General features: G+C 42.0%; 1 protein-coding gene across 1 annotated transcript in view; it reads left to right on the top strand.

Annotated features, from left to right (window-relative positions):
* Positions 1 to 236: 236 nt before the first annotated feature.
* Positions 237 to 23,301, top strand: part of SPTSSA (serine palmitoyltransferase small subunit A) — a 188,191-nt gene continuing 165,126 nt past the window's right edge. Inside the window, exon 1 of the transcript XR_012036463.1 lies at positions 237 to 375. The gene's annotated coding sequence lies outside the window, so the exon portion shown is untranslated. The remainder of the gene's footprint in view (positions 376 to 23,301) is intronic.

Below are 23,301 nucleotides of genomic sequence, written 5' to 3'. Positions count from 1 at the left end.
CTCCCAAGTCTGTTTTGGGCCTTGATTTTCATTCTGAATGTGCAAAAGCATATTGTATTTTTTGAGGACCTCACAAAATCTGCTTCAATAAAGCTGAACAACTCTAGGATTCCTTTATGCCAGTTGTAGTGTTCACCTCCTACTTGTGTAGGTTTAAAATTTAAAAATTCTCATGGTGATTCCTTTCTCTTTGCTTCACACTTGCCCTTAGTTAATCAGTTTTTTTTTTTTTAAGATTTTATTTCTTTATTTGAAAGAGAGAAATTACAAGCAGAGGAGTGGCAGAAGGAGAAGGAGAAGCAGAGAGCAGGACCTGAGGCTCCATCCCAGGACCCCTGAGCCAAAAGCAGTACCTTAACCAACTGAGACATCCAGGTACCCCAAAGAGTCTTTTTTTTCCTTCTCATCCTCAAATGGCCCATTTTCATCTATCTTTGCTTTCTAGTCACACTGAGTCCAGATCATTTTCATCCCCTGTGGAACATTACAACTGCCTGCCAACTGGTTTTCTTTCTTCCTATTTCTCTTTCCTTCATTGGTTTGTCTATTCAACAGTAATTGAGCTCCTCCGATGTGCCAGGGATTATGCCATGTGTTAGGTATTTGCCAGTCAGTGACAGGGGCCTGCCATCAATGAGTTGAGATGAGTCAGGGAAGCAGGTAGCCCAACAATCACAGTATTGTGTGATAGGTGCCATGGCACCAGTGTAACGCCAGATGCCACCAGAGTATAAAAGAAGAAGGACTAGGGACAGCTCCACGAAAGGAGATCAAGTTTGAGCTGAATCTTAGGGGATTAGTATGAATTGGTCAGGAATGCAGCCCCTCTGAGGTTGTTAACTCTTTGTTTGACCAGACTCTTCTTTGGGAAATATTTTTCTCCGAATGCATATTTTCCATATTTCTTCTTCTTTTTCTTCTCCTCCTCCTCCTTCTTCTTTTTGTTAAAGATTTTTAAAATTTTTATTCATGAGAGACACACAGAGAGAGGCAGAGACATAAGCAGAAGGAGAAGCAGGCTGCCTGTGGGGAGCCCCATGGGGGACTCGATCCCAGGACCCTGGCAACACGACCTAAGCAAAAGCCATCCAGGCATCCCTCTTCTCTCTCTTTTTTTTTTTTTAAATAGGAGACTTTATTTTATTATTATTATTTTTAAGATTTTATTTATTTATTCATGAGAGAGAGAGAGAGAGAGAGAGAGGCGGAGACAAGGCAGAGGGAGCCTGTTGTGGGACTTGATCCCCAAACTGATATCACACCCTGAGCTAAAGGCAGACGCTCAACCGCTGAGCCACCCAGGAGACTTTAAGATTCTTAAAATGCTATTTTCAGGTTTCAATCATTGTAATTCAAATACATGACCAAATTTCAAGCTACAAAATGACTATATTTACTAAGAAACTAAACTTCAGGTATAAATTTGCTAATTATCCCCCCTGTCATACCCCAGGTATTATGTTATCTAGAGAATTATGATGGCATTTTGGAGATCAACAAGGTTCTCATAGACTTGATGCTGTCCTAGCCCATCTACAGACCTATAATCTGACAAAAATCAGATTTATTAACCCATTCCAATGGGGGAGGCTACGCCAGAGGACCAAACAAAAGATAAGAGTTAATACAAGCTTTGGGGGGAGGGAGGAAATAAAATTTAAATAAAGCAGTGTTTGGATGGGTTAGGAGCAAAACAGACTCATATTAAAGGGATCAATGTTAGGTCTAAACTGTTGAGTGTTGTTTCCTTAGAAACTAGAGTTTAGTTGTGGAATGCTGTGTCCACAGCCCCTTTTCTGAAGCTTTCCACCTAAGTTGTAAATCAGGGCTGCTTCTCTGTGTCCAGGAGTGGAATGTTTCCTTTTTACTGATTTAATTTTAAATAGCAAAAATTCCGATAATCTGTTATGACTCTGATAATCTAATCTCCAAAGGGAACAAAAGCTTTCAGAGGGGTAGAAAGCAGTAGTCACCCAAAGAATGGGTTTTGATGCTTTAGAGCTATAATGTGTCCTCTGTAGAGATACTTCTCTATTTTGTGGCTGCCCATCCTAGCCTGGGCAATGGCAAAGCAGATTTTTAATTTTCACAGTCTTGCTGAATTTTGGCTTTTTCAGTGCTCACATTACAATAAAGCAGGATCTGTAGACAAAAGGCAGAGAAGTCTGATGAGGGCAGGTGCTCCTCCGTGAGGCCTGTGGTTGGTGGCTACTGCTCCTGGCATCAGCTGCTTACCTCTGCGGTTGGTCGTAAGGAATTGCATATAATCACCTGTTATGTTTCTGGGCTGTGAGCTTCTTGAGAGCTGAGCCTTTCAAAGATTCCCTTTGTACTGCCAGTTCCTGGCACATGACGTTGAGTGAATTCACAAGTGAGTCATCAAGATTGCTCACCTCCAAGTTTTACCAATCTGTCACTCTTTCAACATATCCAAGGTGGAGGTAACAAGTGCTACGTCTCTCCCAAGTTGTGTGTCCCCAGATTCCCAAGGACTGTAAAAGTTCTTTTGACTCCTCGTGTTGCTTAATCAGTGAAGGAGAGTAGGGGAGTCCTTTGCGTATGTGTCAAAATCAGCTAACCCAGAGTCCTCATGCAGGGCTTTAAGTCATATTCTGAGCTTCTTGCAGAACCTCTGGCCCGGCCTTTAGGAACACCTCCTCTCCTTTAGCTGTGGAGGTGGGGCCCTAGCATTCCCTCCTGGTATGAGCTGCCCTGGGGAAGTGTGATGCTTTCCTGGAACATCCTTAAATAAAACGTGGATAGGTAAGCAACGGTTATAGATTTTTTATCTCACAGAGTTTAAAAGAAGTGGTATCATATTTAGATGAACTCTTAGCCTCTTAAACCACCTTCACTGGGCGTATAATCTGTCTGTATTGTTGTAGGAGCAGTCAACATAAGTCACTTAAAAAAAACTTTTTTTTTTTTTTTTTCAATAATCTCTATACCAGTGTGGGGCTCAAACTCACGTGCTCCTCCGACTGAGCCAGCCAGGTACCTGTAACATGAATCACTTTATTGGCCCTCAAACCAAATCACTTCTTGGGCTTTTAAATTGCCAGATAGGGTGTACTTAACCCAAAGCTCCTCTAGGGCTCATGCAGAAATGCCAGCTTTCTCAGGGCTCTGGGTACTAAGACCAGAGGGATCTTTTTCTTTTTACCATAACAAGCTGCTTTATGAAGTAACTTCAGCTTTTAAGTTTCAGCTTTTGGTTCAGAATGATTTTATCAAATTAAATATCATGGTCCCTGCTTATTAATCATGTGCATCCACAATGTAACCGTAATATACCAGTTGCCAGGGCAGTTTACTGCTGTATAATAACATGATAAATAATTCATAGGGAGGATCGTAGTCTGTCAAAATATACTTTGTGCCTTTGTTAGCTTTTACCTGGAGATCTCAGGAGAGGTTTATACAGATGATCTAGACTTGCATAAAAAGTGTCCTTTGCCAATGTGTCTTTTTTTTTTTTTTTTTTGCCAATGTGTCTTGAATAAAAGAATGATCTTCATCTTCAGATAATGCATAAAATATGGCTCTTTATCATGGTAAATCGTGGAATTTTAGTTTTTTTTAGAATTTTAAAATTATGGTTTTTATCAAGTTAATATATAGACTTTTAAGAATAATACTAATGTACACAGAAAAGCAATGTTTCTTTCCTCTAGCTATGATGCTGCTACCCAGAGGCATCTCCTTCCAATTTAGTAATTTTTTTCTGGAATTTACTTCTCCTATCTAAATGATATGCTTATACCATAGATTCTTGATTCATCAACTTTAGATAATAGTGTTTACTCTGTCTGGTCAATAAAGATCTAGAGCAACAAAGGACATCCCCCCCACGCCCCGCTTGTGTGTACATGCACGCACACTCTTCTCTAAAATAAATAAATAAATAATAAAGTCTTATAATGTATTTTTTTAAGGGGGAGGGATAGAAGACTAGGGAGAGAGAGAATCCTAAGCTGGGCATGGGGCCATATACAGGTCTTGAGATCATGACCTGAACGGAAATCAAGAGTCAGCTTAACCCACTGAACCACCTAGGCACCCCTAAGGATAAAATCTTTAAAAAAAATTACCTTTATTCATTTGCTTAATTTTCTTGAACATCTAAGTAAGTCTTCCCACATCTTTAAGTACTTTACAATGAATCATTCCATGTGATCAAACCTGTCAGATCTATCCCTTCCATGTTTTCCTAGAAATCACCCTCCTGGAATCCTTGATTTTACTCTACCTCCCTCTAGCTCTGCCATACACTTGCCATTCTGGGACTTCTCTTTTGCCATAATATGAGGAATTCTCTTTTTCTCCTTTGTCGGATCTTGCTTTTGGAATTCTATGTCTTAATCATTTTTGGGTTAATCCCTCATTTTTTTGCTAGAGCATATCTTCCAATACCTGAGTAAGGGTATATGCGATCTAATGCATAAGAAAGTTTGGTCAGTTAAGAATTTTAAGTTAAGGGCGCCCGGGTGGCTCAGAGGTTGACTGTCTGCCTTAGGTTCAGGTCATGATCCCAGGGTCCTGGGATTGATTTCTGCTTCTGGCTCTCCACAAGGAGCCTGCTTCTCCCTCTGCCTATGTCTCTGCCTCTCTTTCTGTGTCTTTCATGAATAAATAAATAAAATCTTAAAAAAAAAAAAAAAGAATTTTCAGTTAAGTATCTGCCTTTGGTTAAGTTCATGAACCCAGAGTCCTGAGATCGAGCCCCAGGTCCAGCTCCCTGCTCAGCAGGGAGTTTGCTTCTCTCTCTGCATTCCTTCTTCCCAACTCATGAGCTCTCTGTCTCTCTCTCTCTCCCATTCACTCTTTCTAAATGAATAAATAAAAAAATTAAAAAAAATTAAAATTAAAATTTTAAAATTTTAAAATTAAAAATTTTGGTGAGAGGGGCACCTGGCTCAGTGGTTGAGCATCTGCCTTTGTTTCAGGTTGTGATCCCAGGGTGCCAGGATTGAGTCCCTCATCAGGCTTCCTGCAGGGAACCTGCTTCTCCCTCTGCCTGTGTCTCTGCCTGTGTCTCTGCCTTTCTCTCTGTGTCTCTCATGAAGAAATAAATAAAATCTTAAAAAAAAAAGAAAGAAAAAAATGACATCCTCTTCTTGATTTAGGAATATTTCTTTTATGATTCTGAAGATATTGGTTTGAAATTTTCTCATGCTTTTAGTTCTTTCTGTTTATTTGTTTTGATGTCCATCTTTTGTGGAGCAAGTATCCCACATATGTCCAGTGATTCTTGACTATTTACACTGATGGATGAAGTGCTAAGCCAACTGGATATTCGGTGTGGCTGGGTGCAGCTTGTGGGTTGGTGAATTTTACTATACTTGAGGGGCTTAAAAGTCTGCTATTTAGGATCAGAAGTTTAATCCCTCCATTTTCAGTTGGTACCCTTACTCTCTGCTGTGTCTAGTATCCCAAGACTAGAGCCTCTCTGCTTCAGTATCTCCAGCGAGTAAATTTCCTGTTTGCTGCTGGGTTTGGGGAAAAGGAAGGTTGTTTGGCTTTTCAGGGTAGTGATAAGACCTGATGTCAAATAGCTCCTTATACAGCCTTTCAATCAATACTCTTGTCCTCAGCCTCTCATTTCACTCCCTACCTCTTTAGCAGAGCCCAGTACTTCCAATTCCTGAGAGGCCCCAAATTCTTAACTTTGGCTTTTCCTATGCATAGGATATAAAGAAAAATGACTGAAATAAGGAAAGCATTATATTGGAAAGATTTCAAGATTTAAATACCAAATATAGGACTGATTGCTGTATCTTATAATAATATCCTAGTTAAGAATCTCATCATCTCCTACCTGAACTGCATTTCACAAATTATACCCCATTTAGCCTTAGTGTCTTGCCTAGTGTTAATAGGTATTCTGTAACAACCACCATCGTAACAACAGAGATGCCTTGATCTAAGTTTGGGACACACTGGGTTGAGCAAAGGACCTCTAAGAGCAGCTAATATGCTAATATGCATTATAACTCTCCAAGAAGGACCCCTGACCCTTTCTTTTGAGAATACCAGTATTCCTTGGAACACGTTGGGCAATCCTGAACTTGGTCATTTCAATAACTTCCTAATGGGATTTTTTCCTTGTCTCCATCTCTCTTATCCTAAATCCATGATTTACATTGTTGCCACATTTTTATTTCTAATTCAAACCCAATCATGGGACTTCAGTTCTCAGAAAGCTTCCCTATTTTTGTGAAAAATACAGTCCATACTCAAGATGTTCAAGACTTTCTGTGTTTTGACTCTAGCAGTTTCTTTCCACCCAGTCTTCCACCATTTACCTTATGCATCTGCACATTTCAGCCAAATTAATCATGAGTTTTACCTCAGGCTCACAGAGTAACTGGAAGGTCAGGCTCCTGCTCTTCCTTTACCCAGAATGCTCTTGCCTTACCTCCAACTATCTTCCATGAAGCCCTCTCTGATATACTTTCCATTTACCCCACATGCTAGAACGGCTTACTGCCTTCTTTGTGCTTCTACCATTTTGTTCATGATTCTGTTAGACCTATCACATTTAGCCATTCAGCTTGTTGCCTCTCTGATGAGTCTAAGACCTCTCAGGGCAAGACACTTCCTTTCTCCTCTCATAATTCTAGCATATCTTGTATTGGGTACTCATGAAAACTCATTCTAAAAGAATTAGAAATGGAGGGGAGCCTGGATGGCTTAGTTAAGTATCTGCCTTTGGCTCAGGTCATGATCTCAGGGTCCTGGGGTGGAAACCTGATTTGGCCCCCCTACTAAGCAAATTCTGCTTATCCCTCCCTCTCGGCCCCTCCCCCCACTCATGCTCTCTCTCTTTCAAATAAATTAAAAAATTTAAAAAAGATTTTATTTATTTATTCATGAGAGACACACAGAGAGAGAGAGGGGCAGAGACATAGGCAGAGGGAGAAGCCAGCTCCCTCCAGGGAGCCTGAGATGGGACTTGATCCCAGGACCTCAGGATCACAACCTGAGCCAAGGCAGATATTCAACCGCTGAGCCATCCAGTGTCTCCAAGTAAATGAAAAGAATTAGAAATGAAAGCACTCTTTGGGGATCTAAAGTTATGCAATAAGAAGTTGCTATACTTAACGTAATTGAGACGTTGATTTCTCAATTTCTAGGTTGTCTGGGCACCTTATTAATTTTCCCCATCTCAATGGCTTTTTTAAAAAAGATTTTATTTATTTATTCATGAGAGACACACACACACACACACACACACACAGAGGGTGAGACAGAGGGAGAAACAGGCTCCACGCAGGGAGCCCGAGGTGGGACTTGATCCTGGGACTTGATCCCAGGACTCTAGGATCATGCCCTGGCCCAAAGGCAGGTGCTAAACCACTGAGCCACCCAGGTGTTTGTCAATGGCTTTTTAGCAGCTTCATCCCTTCCAGATCAGGTGAAAGGGAACCACGAATGAGATTGCCATCAGATCTGCTGCTGTTTAGCAATTTTTAAAAATGTAAGTATTTGGGATCCCTGGGTGGCTCAGCCATTTGGCATCTGCCTTCAGCCCAGGGCATGATCCTGGAGTCCTGGGATCGAGTCCCTGCATGGAACCTGCTTCTCCCTCTGCCTGCCTCTGCCTCTCCCCTCTCTCTCTCTCTGTGTCTCATGAATAAATGAATAAAATCTTTTAAAAAATGTAAGTATTTAATTGGAAAAAAGGTTGAGCTTGGGGTTTAGATTCTATTAGGTTTTTTTTTTTAAGATTTTATTTATTTATTTATTTATTTATTTATTTATTTATTTATTTATTTATTTAAGATTGAGAGCAAGAGAGCACAAGCAGGGGGAGTGGCAGAGGGAGAGGCAGAGGGAGAAGCAGGCTCACCACTGAGCAGGGAGCTGGATGACCTGGGGCTGGACTTGAGCTGGGATCATGACTTGAGCTGAAGGCAGATGCTTAACCTCCTGAGCTGCTTAGGTACCCCAATTCCATTAGTTTTATTCATGAATTCCTATCCCTCACTAGCACAAATTATCAAGATCTAAATGCATGTTGCCAGATGCATCTTTTATTTATTAAGCTACTGAGATGCTAGCCTCAAACTCTTTCTCAATGATGCCCTAACTTGGTAGAACACTGTGACACTAGCCTAAAAGGAATTTAAAATTAGGTAGACTTTCTCTTTTTAAATAAGCATGATAAATTTGAGTGTCATAAATGAAAACACCCACAAAATATAATTCTGATTAATACTGAGATCAATGTGGTTAACTCTGAAGTAGAAAATTTATCAGGAAAAGATTTTATGCTAATCCAAAATATAAAAACAGTAGTTTGTTCATCCTATAGGATGCCTGTATGATTAGCTCAGGCTCTTCACTTCCTAGTGCTGAGGAAATGTGAGCAGCAAGAGGATGGGCCTCCTGGTCAGTCTTGCAAATTGGCCATCCTCTTCCTGAAAAGCTTTCTTGGTTTTCTGTGTCTCTGGCCTCCCCTTCTGTTTCTTATTGATTCTTCCATCCCTTCTTCTTCTTTTTTTATTAATAGAGTTGATTTTTTAAAAAAGATTTTATTCATTCAAGAGAGACACACAGAGAGAGACAGAGACACAGGCAGAGGGAGAAGCAGGCTCCCTGCAGGGAGCCCAACGTGGGACTTAATCCCAGGACCCCAGGATCACAACCTGAGCCAAAGGCAGATGCTCAACCGTTGAGCCAGCCAGGCGTCCCTCTTCCATCCCTCTTGACTTAACATGCTGAAGTTAGAATTTCCTGGGTGTGGTCTCAGCCTCCCTCTCTGGGCTCCAGACATCAACATCTAATGGCCCAAGTGGTTTCTCTACCTTGAGATCTCATAGACATTTCAAACCCATCATGGCCTCTCAGCTCCCCTGCTGTCTCCTTCCTGCCTCGCACACTTTTAGCTGGATAATCTCTATTTATACTTCAGGCTTCCCCTTTATTTATCTAACGAATACTAAGTGAATGCCTAATATGTGTTTAAAGTCCCATCCTCAGAGAAGCTTTGATGGCCAGATCAGGTTAGGTGCCTCTGTTATCTATCAGGCAAACCATGTTTGTTTTGTTTGTTTTTTTTCTTTTAAAGATTTTACTTATTTATTCATGAGAGACACACACACAGAGAGGCAGAGACATTGGCAGAGGGAGAAGCAGGCTCCCTACAGGGAATCCTGGGATCCCAGAGTCCTGGGATCACAACCTGAGCCAAAGGAAGATTCTCAACCACTGAGCCACCGAGGTGCCCCAAACCATGTTCTTTCTATTAGATAAGCACTTATTACTGTAGAAGTTACATGATTTTATTTTTAATTTTTAAAAAGATTTTGTTTATCTATGAGAGAGAGAGAGGGAGAGAGAGAGAGAGAGAGAGAGAGAGACAGAGAGAGACAGAGAGAGAGTGACCAAGCAGGAGGAGGGGCTGAGCAGGGAGCTGAAAGTAGAGCTGGATCCCAGGATGCCTGGATCACGACCTGAGCCAAAGGCAGACGCTTAACTGACTGAGCCGTCTAGGTGCCCTGAAGTTACATGTTTTTAAAAAATATTTCTACCCCACTACACTTAAGATCACAAGGGTAGAAATAATGTCTATAAATCACTGCATCCCCAGCGCTAAGATAGTGCTTGGTACCAAGTAGGTGCTCAATAAATGTTTGCAGAATGCATGAACGTAGAAGGATTTAATGGAACTGCTTATCATCTAGTTGAAGAAAGACAAGTTTTTTACATGCAACAGATGCTTATGAAGGAAAGTCAGTAAGAATGTGGTTAGACTATGTGACTTTTAAAGTCCTGTCTGAGATCTTGAGACTCTTTGATTCTTATCATATCTGAGTTAATATAGAGCACTCTATACGTTCTGAGGTAATGCAGAGCAAAGGCATAATCAGAGTTGGATATGGTTAATCTGGGAATATTTACTAATTGAAATAGACTAACTTAAAGTAAGAGTTCTCAATCTGGGTACTACTGGTACCTTGGGGCCAGATGATTCTTTGTGTGTGTGGGGGGGCTGTCCTGTAGGATGTTTTGTAGCATCCTTGGCTTCTACTGAATAGGAACCACATGCCAGTAGCAGCACTTAGTTCTGACAACCAAAAAATGTCTCCAGATATTATCCAATATTGCCAGGGGTGGGTGGGCAAAATCACCCTGGATGAGAACCACTGACTTACAGGAGGAGAACAAATTGGATTGCCTGAGGGAGAAGCTTTCTAGAGAATAGCATTTTATAGAGGCACTAATTTGGGAATGAGCAAGTTGTGCCTGGGAAATGGCAAGATCCTCTTGGTTAGAATGGGAAGTGCTAGGATGGAAGATAGAATGTTGGCCAAGCTGGCGAAAAAGAGCTGAATTCTGTTCATACAAGATTATTTTGGGGCCTCAGTATATGTTTGAAAAATGCAAGTTCTGTGGAAGCAGTAAGTATGAAAGTCAAGGGCAGCCTGCTGATGAAATAAAGCAACAAAATGAGCTCCTTGGGGAATGGGTGGTGCTCCTTGCTGGGCTGGGTGCCTCCCATTGAGGCTCCGTGTGGCTCCCAAGTAACCTTGTATCAGAGAGTGTTTACATCCAGGAAGCATCCTTCAGACAGGACTAAGAGCCCTGCAGGGGCTGGCAAGTCTTACTAGCATAGTGTCTGCCCAGCACATTGACGAAGTTCAATAAATGAGCTCTTGGCTGGGCTGATCTAAGAAGGATGAAGGAAAAAACTGACAGAGAAGGCAAAAATCTTCCAGTTTGTTGGTTTGGTTCATATTCTATTAAGTACTTAGAATGATATCAGTAAATCAGACACTTACTTTTTTTTTCTTCCAAAGAACTCCTTGCTAGTCATCAGATTTTCATGCCTTCTGATTTCTATCTTTATCCTAGGTTGGAACAGGAAAGAGAAGGTGATAATTTCTAGCTTGATTAGTCATGGCTATTAGGTGTTTAAGTGTGACATTTTAAATATTTTCTAAGTCAGGGGATGGTATCACTGAAACCTTTGAATTAAAAAAAAATGGCTTTTCCCCTGCAAGATCCAATGTAAATATAATATGCCACTACTTTTAATATTTAATTTTATTCTTTTAAAAAAATTCTATTTATTTATTCATGAGAGACAGAGAGAGAGAGGCAGAGAGAGACATAGGCAGAAGGAGAAGCAGGCTGCCTGCAGGGAGCCTGATGTGGGACTTGACCCCAGGACCCCTGGGTCATGATCTGAGCCAAAGGCAGATGCTCAACCACTGAGCCACCCAGGCACCCTAATTTTATTCTTAATAGCAGTGACTTTGTGAAACTGTGCATATTTTCCTGATGCTATTGTTGGTAAAATATTCTAAGAGCTCTTCATTCTTTCGTTTATTCCTTCAACAAAAATTTGTTGAGAATGTGTTTTGTCCCAGGTATTGCTGGGAACATAAGGATGAAAAGGCCTGTGGGGGACGCCTGGGTGGCTCAGTTGGTTAAGCATCTGCCTTCAGCTCAGGTCATGATCTCAGGGTGCTGGGACTGAGCCCCCCCATTGGGCTCCCTGCTTAGGAGAGAATCTGCTTCTCCCTCCCTGCCTCTCACCCCCACTACCTGTGCTCTGTCACCCTCTCAAATAAATAAATACAATATGAGAAAAAAAAAAAAGATGAAAAGGCCTAGGGATTGTTCTTCAGGAGCTCACTGAATGATGGGGCAACCGCGACAGTGCAGTGACAGTGACAATATAGGTAGTTAAGGTACTCCAGGGGAGGGGCGAGCTAGGTGCTGTGTCATTGTGGTGGGTGAGGGTGAGGGGTGGGGAGGGCTGTGTGGGGTCTGAAGGATATAGAGAGGCAACATGAAGGAGGAGACTTTGGGGCTGACCCTTGAAAGGTGAACTGGAGTTCTACCGGGGTGCACAGGAGTGGGGACTCAGGTGCTTCCTGGCAGAAGGAATAACAGTTTTTTTATGTAGTAGGCACAAGGGAATGAGAGAATATGTCCCACAGAGAGTTGTAATCATTCAATGTGTGTGGTGGGAGACAAGATAGAGCAGCACCTTGCCTGCCATGCTGAGATAATAAAGAATCATGGAAAGATTCTTGGGAAGTTCCCTCCTGCAGTGGTCAGAAGAAATGACTGGGTTTGGAGACAAGACAGGAAAATGAGGTATGGAGGCTACTGCTGCTCATCTACACAAAATTGGGTGGCACTCTGTGTGTGGTGACCAAGGGAATATGTACTGCCCCCCAAATTCCTAGAGGGAGGTAAAATACTTTTGAAATGCTGAGAAACACGTTAGAACTATCCAGTATAAGAACAGTTTACATGCGGGACGCCTGGGTGGCTCAGGTGTTGAGTGGCTGCCTTCAGCTCAGGGTGTAATCCTGGGATCCGAGATCGAGTCCCACATTGGGCTCCTTGTGGGGGGACTGCTACTCCCTCTCCAGTGTCTCTGCCTCTCTCTCTGTGTCTCTCATGAGTAAATAAATAAAATCTAAAAAAAAAAATAAAAAAAGAACAGTTTATGTGCATGGTGAAATGTAGCCACAGTTTCATGTGTCTTTCAAGAACCTAACAGTTAAACTTTTTTTTTAAAGATTTATTTATTTATTTGACAGAGGGAGAGCACAAGCCAGGGGGCAGAGGGAGAGGAGAGAGAATTTCAAGCCAACTTCACACTGAGAGCAGAGCCTGACTCAGTGCTCGATCTCATGACCCCAAGATTACGACCCTAGAGGAAACCAAGAGTCAGTCACTTAACTGACTGTGCTACCCAGGCACCCCTAAACATTTAAAATTTTTTATTTTAAAAATATTTTATTTATTTATTTTAGACAGGGACAGAGAACTTGATAGAGAGCATGAGTGGAGCGGAGGGGCAGAGGGAAAAGACTCCCTGCTGAACAGGGAGCTCAATGTGAGATTCGATCCCAGGACCCTGGGATCATGATCTGAGCTGAAGGCAGACAGTTAACTGACTGAGCCACCCAGGTGCCCCCCTAAACACTTTTTTAAAGATTTAAGAAAAACATTTTTTAAAAAAGATTTTATTTATTTATTCATGAAAGACAGAGAGACACAGAGAGAGAGAGGTAGAGACACAGGCAGAGGGAGAAGCAAGCTCCATGCAGGGAGCCCGATGCGGGACTTGATCCTGGGACCCCAGGATCAGGCGCTGGGCTCAAGGCTGCACTAAACTGCTGAGCCACTGGGGCTGCCCAGATTTAAGAAAAATTTTAAAGTAGTTTCTAAATGCAGCATGGGGCTTGAACTCACAACTCGGAGATCAAGAGTCTCATTCTCCACTGACTGAGCCAGCCATGCACCCCAACATTTTTCAAGATAGTTAATGATAACCTGGCTTCCCTCACCATCCACAAAACCAAAAAACATGTTAGTCATGTTGCATCTTTCGTTTATCCAGATGAGAATCAATGGCTAACCTAAGTTAGGGACTCGAAGGAAAGGAATGAGGTAGCCAGGACAATGGAGTCTTTCACTGGTCAGGGAAAAGATTATAGATCTTGGTCAGTAATTTAAGGTGGAGGTAGAAGCAGAGGGAGTACCTAGGATTATTCCTATATTTCTTGCTTTGTCACTAAGTTTTAAAATTGCCTTCTGAGGAGTGTCTGAGGGGTTGGCTGAGCATCCTACTCTTGGTTTTGGCTCAGGTCGTGATCTCGGGGTCTTGGGATCAAACCCTGCATCGTTGGGCTCTGTGCTCAGCGGGAAGTCTGCTTGAGATTCTCTCTCCCTCTGCTTCTCTCCTCACCCCTATCACATGCATTCTCTCTAAAATAAATGAATAAATCTTAAAAAAAACATTGCCTTCTGAGAGCTTTCATAGGCCAAGATCAGTGTCCTTCCTTTTTTACTCAGTTTCTAGAGCATAAAGATGACTCATTTAGTTTTCCTTTTTTACTCATTCCATAGTGCATGAACCAGTTTGGTAACCCACATGAATCATTAGGTTATCCTTTAATTGGCTTCGGGATATTTACAAAGAAGGATCTACTTTCAAAGGATAAGGTTTACCCCCTAGTAAGGATTTGCAAGAGAACATGCCCAAGCTTTGCTCTATTCTTGAAAATGTTTTCTTTTATCTGGAACTGGGAAAGCATATCATGACTGGGAAGATTTAGTGAAAACTCAGTCTTTTTTTTTTTTTTTTAAGATTTTATTTATTTATTCATGACAGAGAGAGACAGAGACAGAGACACAAGCAGGCTCCATGCAGGGAAACTGACGTGGGACTCAGTCCCGGGTCTCCAGGATCAGGCCCTGGGCCGAAGGCGGCGCTAAACCGCTGAGCCACCCGGGCTGCCCGAAAACTCAGTCTTGAACTGAGCTAGTGTGTTTGGTATTTTGAAGAGGCTTGGGCCTTTCATGTCTTCAATGCCTCTGGCTCAGGCAGTTTCTTCTGTTTGGGATGTCTCCACATGCCAACCTCATGCCCCATTTCCAACTTCGGGCTGGGGAAGCATAACACACTCTTTGAGGCCCAGGCTGAATATTGCCCCTTCTGCCTTCTTGACATCTTCACATTGTAGGCAGGAAAAATCATTGCCTCTTCTGGACTGCTTTCTCCAGTAGACTGTGTCTCTCTCTCTTTTTTTTTTTTTTTTAAGATTTTATTTATTTATTCATGAGAGGCACACACACACACAAACACACACACAGAGGGTGGTGGGGGCAGAGACACAGGCAGAGGGAGAAACAGGCTCCATGCAGGGAGCCCCACGTGGGACTCAATCCCCGGTCTCCAGGATCACACCCCAGGCCGAAGGCGGCGCTAAACCGCTGAGCCACCAGGACTGCCCAGACTGTGTCCTCTTTTAACAGAAGCTCCATGTGCCCATCTTGAAAGGCCGTTATTCACATACCTGGATACAGCATAAGTTGAATTGATTTGGTTGAGGTGTACATAGAAATGTAGTAACCAGTGTTTTGTCTGCCTAGGAAGGTTGGCACCCAGAGCCCACCATAAGGAGGCTACATGAGGGTGCCCAGCCAGGGGGCAGGACCCCTTGCTACCTGGTAGCAGCAATAGGTGAGCATTAGGGAGGACCGACATGAAAGCAGGATAGGGCTGGGGCTCAGGGCCAGGATCATTGGGAGGCTTGGACAGACAAGGTAGACAGGGATTTGGCATGAGGTTGGGGGAGTGGAAGATTCCGGAAAACATGATGAAGGAGTTTGTGCTGAATGCAGAAGGAAGTAAGAAGTCCCCTATGTTTTCTGAGTGGAAAGAAGAGTGGTAAGGACAGCCATATGCTGGGGAGATAGAGTGGTTGATTGGAGCCTGGGAATCCTGGAGTCCTGGAGGTGCCAGGAGACTTTGATCATCAAACCTGAGCTGAAGGTGAGGTCGGACAGGTTCTGCCGTAGTCTTTCAACTCAAATCTCAGCTGCTGTGTGTGCTGGGGATACTTGAAACCACCATATACACAGCTCCCACCTTCCTGGAACAGAGGATTTATTTGGGAGATTTTGGGGAAATACTTTTATACTTTTATATTGGAGCAAATGCAGATACACAGTTTCGAGAAGAATGCACATTTAGAATGAGATTTCAGGGGTGCTCTCTCTGTTAAATAAATAAATAAATAAATAAATAAATAAATAAATAAATAAAATATTTAAAACATATATTAAAATAAGATTTCAAATAAATGTTGGGCCAGAAATTCTGGCTGGCCCCTCCCTTGCCTCAAGGGAGAACTCACTGCCCTGGCTCTGGGGCATCTCAGTGGTAACAGGTGGAGAAGGCCGAGGAGATGTTCTCCGAGGGGTGCTGGGAGAGGTCAGGACACTCACAGACTAGTGACAGCGGGTGCCCTAAGGTCCGTGGCTGGCACCTACTAGCGCAGTGGGGCCGGGATTCCCTCTCTATTTTGTGTCAGCTTTCCTCCCACCGTCCCTGGGTCAGGAGCACACCACTGAAAGCAAGGACACGAAACTCTCCAATTTTGACACCACCCGTGAGTGTTGTTTTCATACCACACCTGAATATTACTTTATGCCACATTAAAAGCTTTAGCTACTTTCTGTGTTGGAGGAATGGGGGTTTTTAGGTCTCCAAAATTCCTATTATTCAAGACTTATACTTGTGGACCTAAAGTAGATGTGGAAAGAAATATTCCTGGAAACAGACATAGTCAATTAGTTGTATACTTTTTAACTTTAAGTTTTTCCTAGACCACTTAGAGACTTCGAACACAATGGCAGGAATGAAATAGTTAAAATGAGAATCATTTGAAGGATAACAGTTTGTGGGACACACTTTATTTTACCTATATTTTTCTCAAAACTTTGAGCTTTCTGCCCTCTTCCAACACTATATAAATGATCACCGTAGTATGGCATGCTTGTAAGAAAAGCTAAAGAATATAGGATCCCGTAAAGTAAAAAGAGGCCTCTTTTCCTTCTTCCTGCAGTCTTCCTCCTGTCAGGGTTAGTTGTATTTTTTTAAAGACATACTATGTGATTACCTGAGCTACCAGATGATTTTCTAGCTTCTGGGAGACTGTAGGGAACAGAGTAGACCAGGGTGTAGGTCTTCTAGATTTTTCTCTTTGCAAATCCAGTCAACAAATATTTGTTCAAGACATTGTTCCAGGCATTGGGGTACCTCCACGTACAAACAGGCATGTATCCTGCTCTGCAAGTCTTTTCTCTTTAGTTGTGCCTCATAGACATTGTTCCATTTTTAGTCTGAAATGGACCCCACTCATCCTTTCAAAAATGAGTCCATTGGCTGAATGTATCATAATTTGCCTAATCCCCCATATGAACATGTTTTTTTTTTTTTTTTTTTTTCATATGAACATGTTTGTGCTTGTGGTCTAGTTTTTCACTGTTACAAACATAATAACGGGGGCATTTTCATGTTCTTAGCAGCTATTGCAAGCAATCCTGCCTCCTTGGCACTGATAGTCTGGTAAACTGTGACTAAGGTTGAAGGCCAGCCCCTGTGCCTGGCTTTTTAAGAAGGGCCAACGGGATTTCCTGAATAATAGTGACCTGGGAGGAGCCACAGGGTTGGCCAGAGGCCCAAGTGAAAAGGCAGTTCCTTGGAGGATTTTTCAGTGAAATGCCACTGAGAGGTGTCCCATCCACCCTGCGTTCCTGCCCACCTCACAGCAGCTGCTGAAGTACCTGTGTTTTCTGTATGCCTGGATTCCTGGTGGAAGCCGCTGGAGGGCCAGGTAATGTGTGCTAGTTGGCAGCAGTGAAACCTGGGTCAGGCGTCATGCATGAGGCTGGCAGCCACATCCTGCATCCTGGCAACAATGCTTATGGACATTTGTCCCCCTTATGGCTTTATTTTCTTGGGGCCAATTCCCACGAGTGAAATTTCTGGTTTTCACACAGGTTGTCACCCTCTTTTGGAGGTTGTAACAATTTATACCCTCATGAACAGTGATTACAGTCCTTCTCCCCTCCAACCCCCACCTATAATAAGAGTGGCTATTTATCAGTCTTTTTGACTTTTGTCATTCTGAGAGGGTGAAAATGGCATGTAATCATTCTTTAATTTGAATTTCTTTAGTTGTTGTTGATATCAAGCATCTTTTAATGTTTACAGGTTATATTTCTTCTGTGAAACACTTTTTCATTTCTTTTGTCCTTTTAAAAAATATAGTTTATCTTTTTTCTTTTTTAAGGAGTAAAGTGGATTTTACTGAAGATTCTGTAGAGAGAAGGATTTATTTTAATAGCTTATCTTGTTTATTGTTGACTTGTAAGAATTCTTTGTATATTATTAGGCACATTGGTTCTTTGTCATATATGCTGCAAATATTATGAAGGAAAAATTATAGTTGCTAAACTAAACCAGATTATTTTATTTTATTTTTTAAAAATATTTTAATTTATTTATTCATGAGAGTCAGAGAGAGGCAGAGACACAGGCAGAGACACAGGCAGAGGGAGAAGCAGGCTCCATGCAGGGAGCCCATCGTGGGACTTGATTCCAGGACTCCAGGATCAGGCCGTGGGCTGAAGGTGGTGCTAAACCGCTGAGCCACCCGGGCTGCCCCGCATCCCAACCAGATTATTTTAAAGAATATTCTTCAGTTTCTTCTCCTATTCTTTCCAGTTTCTTCTGTAGTGTAATAATGTTTAATGTATTTTTCATTATATTTGAAATAGAGCATTATAAAGATATTAAGTCATACTTAATACGCAAAGTTTGAAACAATGAAAATCCTCCCAAATTAAAAAATCAAAAATCATATATTCTAAAAGAAGTTGGCTTAGTAAATGCCATTTAAATATTGCTACATGACATTTCTTCTTTAGAAGATAAGCAAAAACAAAGGCCACCCTTTGTCAGGCTCTGTCTTGAATTAATGTTTTAAATTATATAAAGTATTTGGGAACACATCACCTGAAAAAAAATCCAGCAGCCCTGTATCCTAAATCACATTTTATTTCTTTAAAAAAAGGAATATCTTATGAATCTCTTAAGCTTCTCTTATTTTTGAATTTTGAGAGAAAGATTTTTTCCTTCCTCTGTTTACCTAAAGACTGAGATGACTCTGACATGTCTTCAGAATGTGTAATACTGATTGAATTTCAGTATTAATAGTCAACTAGCATCAAGATTTATTTTGGTAGCACATCAGAGATAAAGAAGATTCCTAGAACTTCTTAGGGCAATATCAGATAACCCAGCTTTTATTATACAAATAATTTATAATATTATGATGAAATGACATAATAATTCAAGGCAGCTGCTCTTAAATCCCTGGCCTGGTAATATATGTTCCAAACGGGGTTGAAATTCAGCAGTAGGAAACTCAGCATTCTAGCATTAACGACAGAAAACACCAATTAGCTTTAATGAGCAGATGTGCATTTTGAGCAAACAGTTGGAAACCCACCTCCACCTTAAGTTTTGGAGAAGCTCTTCCAGGACCTTAAGTTAATTATGTCTAGATTAAATAGACAGTCCAAAGCTTATTTGATATAATTTTCAGAGTCATAGAAGGGAAGTTATTTTACTTTATCAAATGATTTTTTGTAGAATCTAGTCTCATAGGTTAACTGTTCAAATTTCTTCCCAAGTAGTCAAATCTCCTGCATATGAATTCTAGACTTGAGAAGTACAGAGTCCTAGGGATACCTGGGTCAGTGGGTTAAGTGCCTGCCTTTAGCTCAGGTCATGATCTTAGGGTCCTGGGATTGAGCCCCACTGGACTACCTGCTCAGTGGGGAGTCTGCTTCACCCTCACCATCTGCCCCTCCCCCTAACCTCCCCGCCCTGTGATTTCTCTCCCTCTCTTCCTCTCTCTCTGTTTCAAAGTCTTTTTAAAAAAAACACAGCATCCTAAAACTGTTGATTACCTATCAAAATGATTTACTGAACAGCGAAGTGTTTTTGTTTTTGTAATTCCTCTGTTAGGGGATCCCTGGGTGGTGCAGCGGTTTGGCACCTGCCTTTGGCCCAGGGCGCGATCCTGGAGACCCAGGATCGAATCCCACATCGGGCTCCCGGTGCATGGAGCCTGCTTCTCCCTCTGTCTGTGTCTCTGCCTCTCTCTCTCTGTGTGTGACTATCATAAATAATAAATAAAAATTAAAAAAAATTCCTCTGTTAGTCCCAAATAAACCCTTTTTGCTGATAAAATTTACTTTTAAGGTTGGCTACTTTTACACATATCATTGCTGAGGGAAATTCCAAAATTCATTAGTTTATTCTATCCCATCATGAAGCACATCCATTTGCTGAACTCTCTTATTCCACAAGAAACAACCTATTTGAATAAATTATTGGGGGGAAATGTTATAGTCATTCTATCATAAATGTTTATGTTCTTTGTATCTTTTTGTATTTACTACAATAAAAGTGCACAAAAGTTTTAGCAAGCATATACTGTTTTGAGGCTGTGTGCGACATGTTTGGAGGGTTTTCCTTAGTTTATGTACTCAAATTGATTACCTTTGGTTGAACTCTTTCCTCCCATTCCAAGCCACCATCCCAGCACTTTCTCTACCCTGTGGACCAACTCTCACCCCTGTTGTCCTCAGAGCCCATCTACTTTTCACCTTTTCTTTCTCCTTTACCCACAAATGTTTCCCCCATTGCTCCTGGAATAGCTAGCCTTCAGAGGCTCTGCCCAGCCCCGGTAGGAGAGACTTGGGCCAAGAACCCTGAGGTTACTGTGGCTGTGGCCCAGGAATGTCATGAAAACCTAGTGGGCAGGACAGATCTATTTTTCAATGCCATTATGTGTTTTCCTGGCCTTTGCCTGAGCCATGAACTCCTTAAGTGCTGACTCTGTGTCACCCACCCTACCCACTCCCATGGCCCCTGGCAAAGGGAGGTACTCACTATAGTTAAACTTAATTATGACATTCTTTCAGAGGGATGTGTGGATATGTTTCTTATTAGACCATAAACTCTGAGGGCAGAGGTCATGTTGCATTGGTCTTTTTGTAACCCAGCACTAGCATAGCCAGCCAATCGTGGGCATATAGTAGTGAGAGGTAAGTGAATGGTTGGTGGTGAATGACTGGCTCATTTTTAACTGAAGAGATAATTTTTATTTTTATTATTTTTATTATTTTTATTATTTTTAATTTTTATTTATGATAGTCACAGAGAGAGAGAGAGAGAGAGAGAGAGAGAGAGGCAGAGACATAGGCAGAGGGAGAAGCAGGCTCCATGCACCGGAAGCCCAACGTGGGATTCGATCCCAGGTCTCCAGGATCGCGCCCTGGGACAAAGGCAGGCGCTAAACTGCTGTGCCACCCAGGGATCCCTATTTTTATTTTTATTTTTATTTTTAAAAAATATTTTATTTATTTAGGCATGAGAGACATACACAGAGAGAGGCAGAGATACAGTCAGAGGGAGAAGCAGGCTCCATGCAGGGAACCGACGTGTAACTTGATCCTGTGTCTCCAAGATCATGCCGTGGGCTGAAGGCAGCACTAAACTGCTGAGCCACCCAGGTTGCCCCTGAAGAGATAATTTTTAAAAAACATTTTGAGAGAGCTAGAGAGACAGAGACAGAGAGAAAGAGAAAGCACCAGCAAGGGATGGGGCAGAGGGAGAAGCAGACTCCCAGCTGAGCAGGGCACCTGACGCAGGACTCGATCCCAGGACTCTGGAATCATGATCTGAGCCAAAAGCAGATGCTCAACCCACTGAGCCACCCTGAACCACTTCTTCAGGGTGCCCCTGAAGAGACGATTTAAGTAAAAACATTCAGGAGGTTAAAAAAAAAAAAAAATGGCATAGTTTCTTGAAAACCTGTCATTCTTTTCTTATAGGAGTATTTGCAATATGAAAGTTTTCTTGGAACTCAAGTACACGGTTAACAAAGCAGGAGCCAGTGGTAGCTGGTAAGCCAGTTGGGATGGCAATAGTCAGCTTGTTATCTTGATAGAGTGAAATTGTGTGTGGACCTCTAAAATGGCACAGAATCTGTGGATCTCCTACCACAGAAGGCAAACCTGAGATATTTGGGAGAATGATCCCATATTACTCAGGGACGGAAATCAGCAGTGGGGAGAAGGGAAGGGAATTAAACCTGGTACAAGGTTTCTGCCCTGGAGATTAAGGTACATTTTGCCATTAACAGCGATAAGAAAGTGAGATAAGAAAGAAGATTAGTTTGGACTTGAATAGGCCTCTGATTCCAGCATCCATAATTATTAAATATGGGTTGTGCTTGCTCTTTCTGAGGAAATGAGATGATGTGAAAGCACTTTGAAATTTGAAAAGGAAAGGACTAGATAATTATATTAATGATAACCTTTATGGTTGTTTTAATTAGATATTTTCTGCCAGGAGTTAGAATAAAGACTTAAAGTGACATTTGGGATCTAAGGGAATGAAACAACCGAGGAAGCAGGCATCAATGGTCAGCAAGACAGGTCAGCAAGTCTTTATGGTTGAGAGAGAAAATAGGGTTTATCAAAGAGTACTCTGTGAGAACTCCCACGAGAAGGCTGGGTAAGGTAGAAACCAAGACTGGAGGGGTTTTAGAAGCTGGGGATGTTCAGCATCATCAAATGCTACAGAAAGAGAGGCTGGGTAAGAAGAGAAATCATTAATTTGCATCAGATTTGGTAAGCTTGAGTAACTGGTTTTGGTGGGGGGTGGAGGTAGAACCCAGGCTCTGTATTTTGGAGGGGTGGGTGAGAATAGGTGTAAAGGTACTGGAAGAGAGGAAGTGATGGCCTAGGGTATCACCACAGCTGGAGTTACTTAACGGCAAAGGGAAGATAGCTTGATAAATTTTATACTATTATTCCAAAAAGGACTTGAAGGGAAAAATAGGGGAAGAACATATGGAGGGTACAGGGAAGCTGGGGATATGGAGAGAGAGGAGATTCTTGGGGAGCTGTGACGAAGAGTGACATTCAAAGTCTAAGTGGACGGAGTAATTTTACAGATTTGGTATAACTCTACTGAAGCTAAGAGGAACTCTCATCCAGTTCTCATAGCAGGTATTTCAGTTGTTCCCCTCCCCACTAACCTTCTCGCTTCTTTCTCTTTCTCTTTTTTTTTTTTTTTTTTTTTTTTTAATTTTTATTTATTTATGATAGTTACAGAGAGAGAGAGAGGCAGAGACACAGGCAGAGGGAGAAGCAGGCTCCATGCACCGGGAGCCCGATGTGGGATTCGATCCCGGGTCTCCAGGATCGCGCCCTGGGCCAAAGGCAGGCGCCAAACCGCTGCGCCACCCAGGGATCCCGCTTCTTTCTCTTTTGTACTCGGCCAGCAACACTCCACCTTGGAGTGAGTCTCCTCATTCATCCTCTCCAATTCTATATAGGGGTCCTTGTGGATTGCTGGTGAAAATGATTCGATTTTTTTTGCTTGCCAATTCCTAAGAAGCTTTAGAGAGCTTTGCCCACTCCCCTTTTTCTTTTTCAAAGTCTCCACCTCGACAACTTGCTCACAACAGAAGTCATACTTTAGAAAAGGCCTTTCTTTTTCTCTAAGAAAACTAAAGCTGTAAGGTAGGGAATTCCTTAACTTACTCTTTCATGTTCATGGCCCTCTGACTCCTCAGTTTCCCTCCTCTTAGGAAAAGAACTACTGGCTCCAGTTTATTAAGGCTTTAGATCTGATCCCCCAGCTCACCATCTTCACCTGTATCTTTAAGCCCATAAACTTGCTTACGCCTCTCCCATCTGAAAATCAAACCAAACAAAAGCCCTTGCTGCCATCCTATCTTTTTCTCTTCACAGGCAAGCTTCCTGCGGAGATAAAGCTGATGAGCTCACTTCTCTTCTGATTTCCCAGTTCCCTCTCTAATCCGGTTTGTGCCCCTTATCATTCCACAATGAATGAGTCATCAGTTGGGCCCCAAGTGGACAAAACAAACTGGT

Source organism: Canis lupus, chromosome 9, assembly GCF_048164855.1.
Source record: "Canis lupus baileyi chromosome 9, mCanLup2.hap1, whole genome shotgun sequence".
Classification (NCBI taxonomy): domain Eukaryota; kingdom Metazoa; phylum Chordata; class Mammalia; order Carnivora; family Canidae; genus Canis; species Canis lupus.
This window is presented reverse-complemented; position numbering and strand designations above follow the sequence as displayed.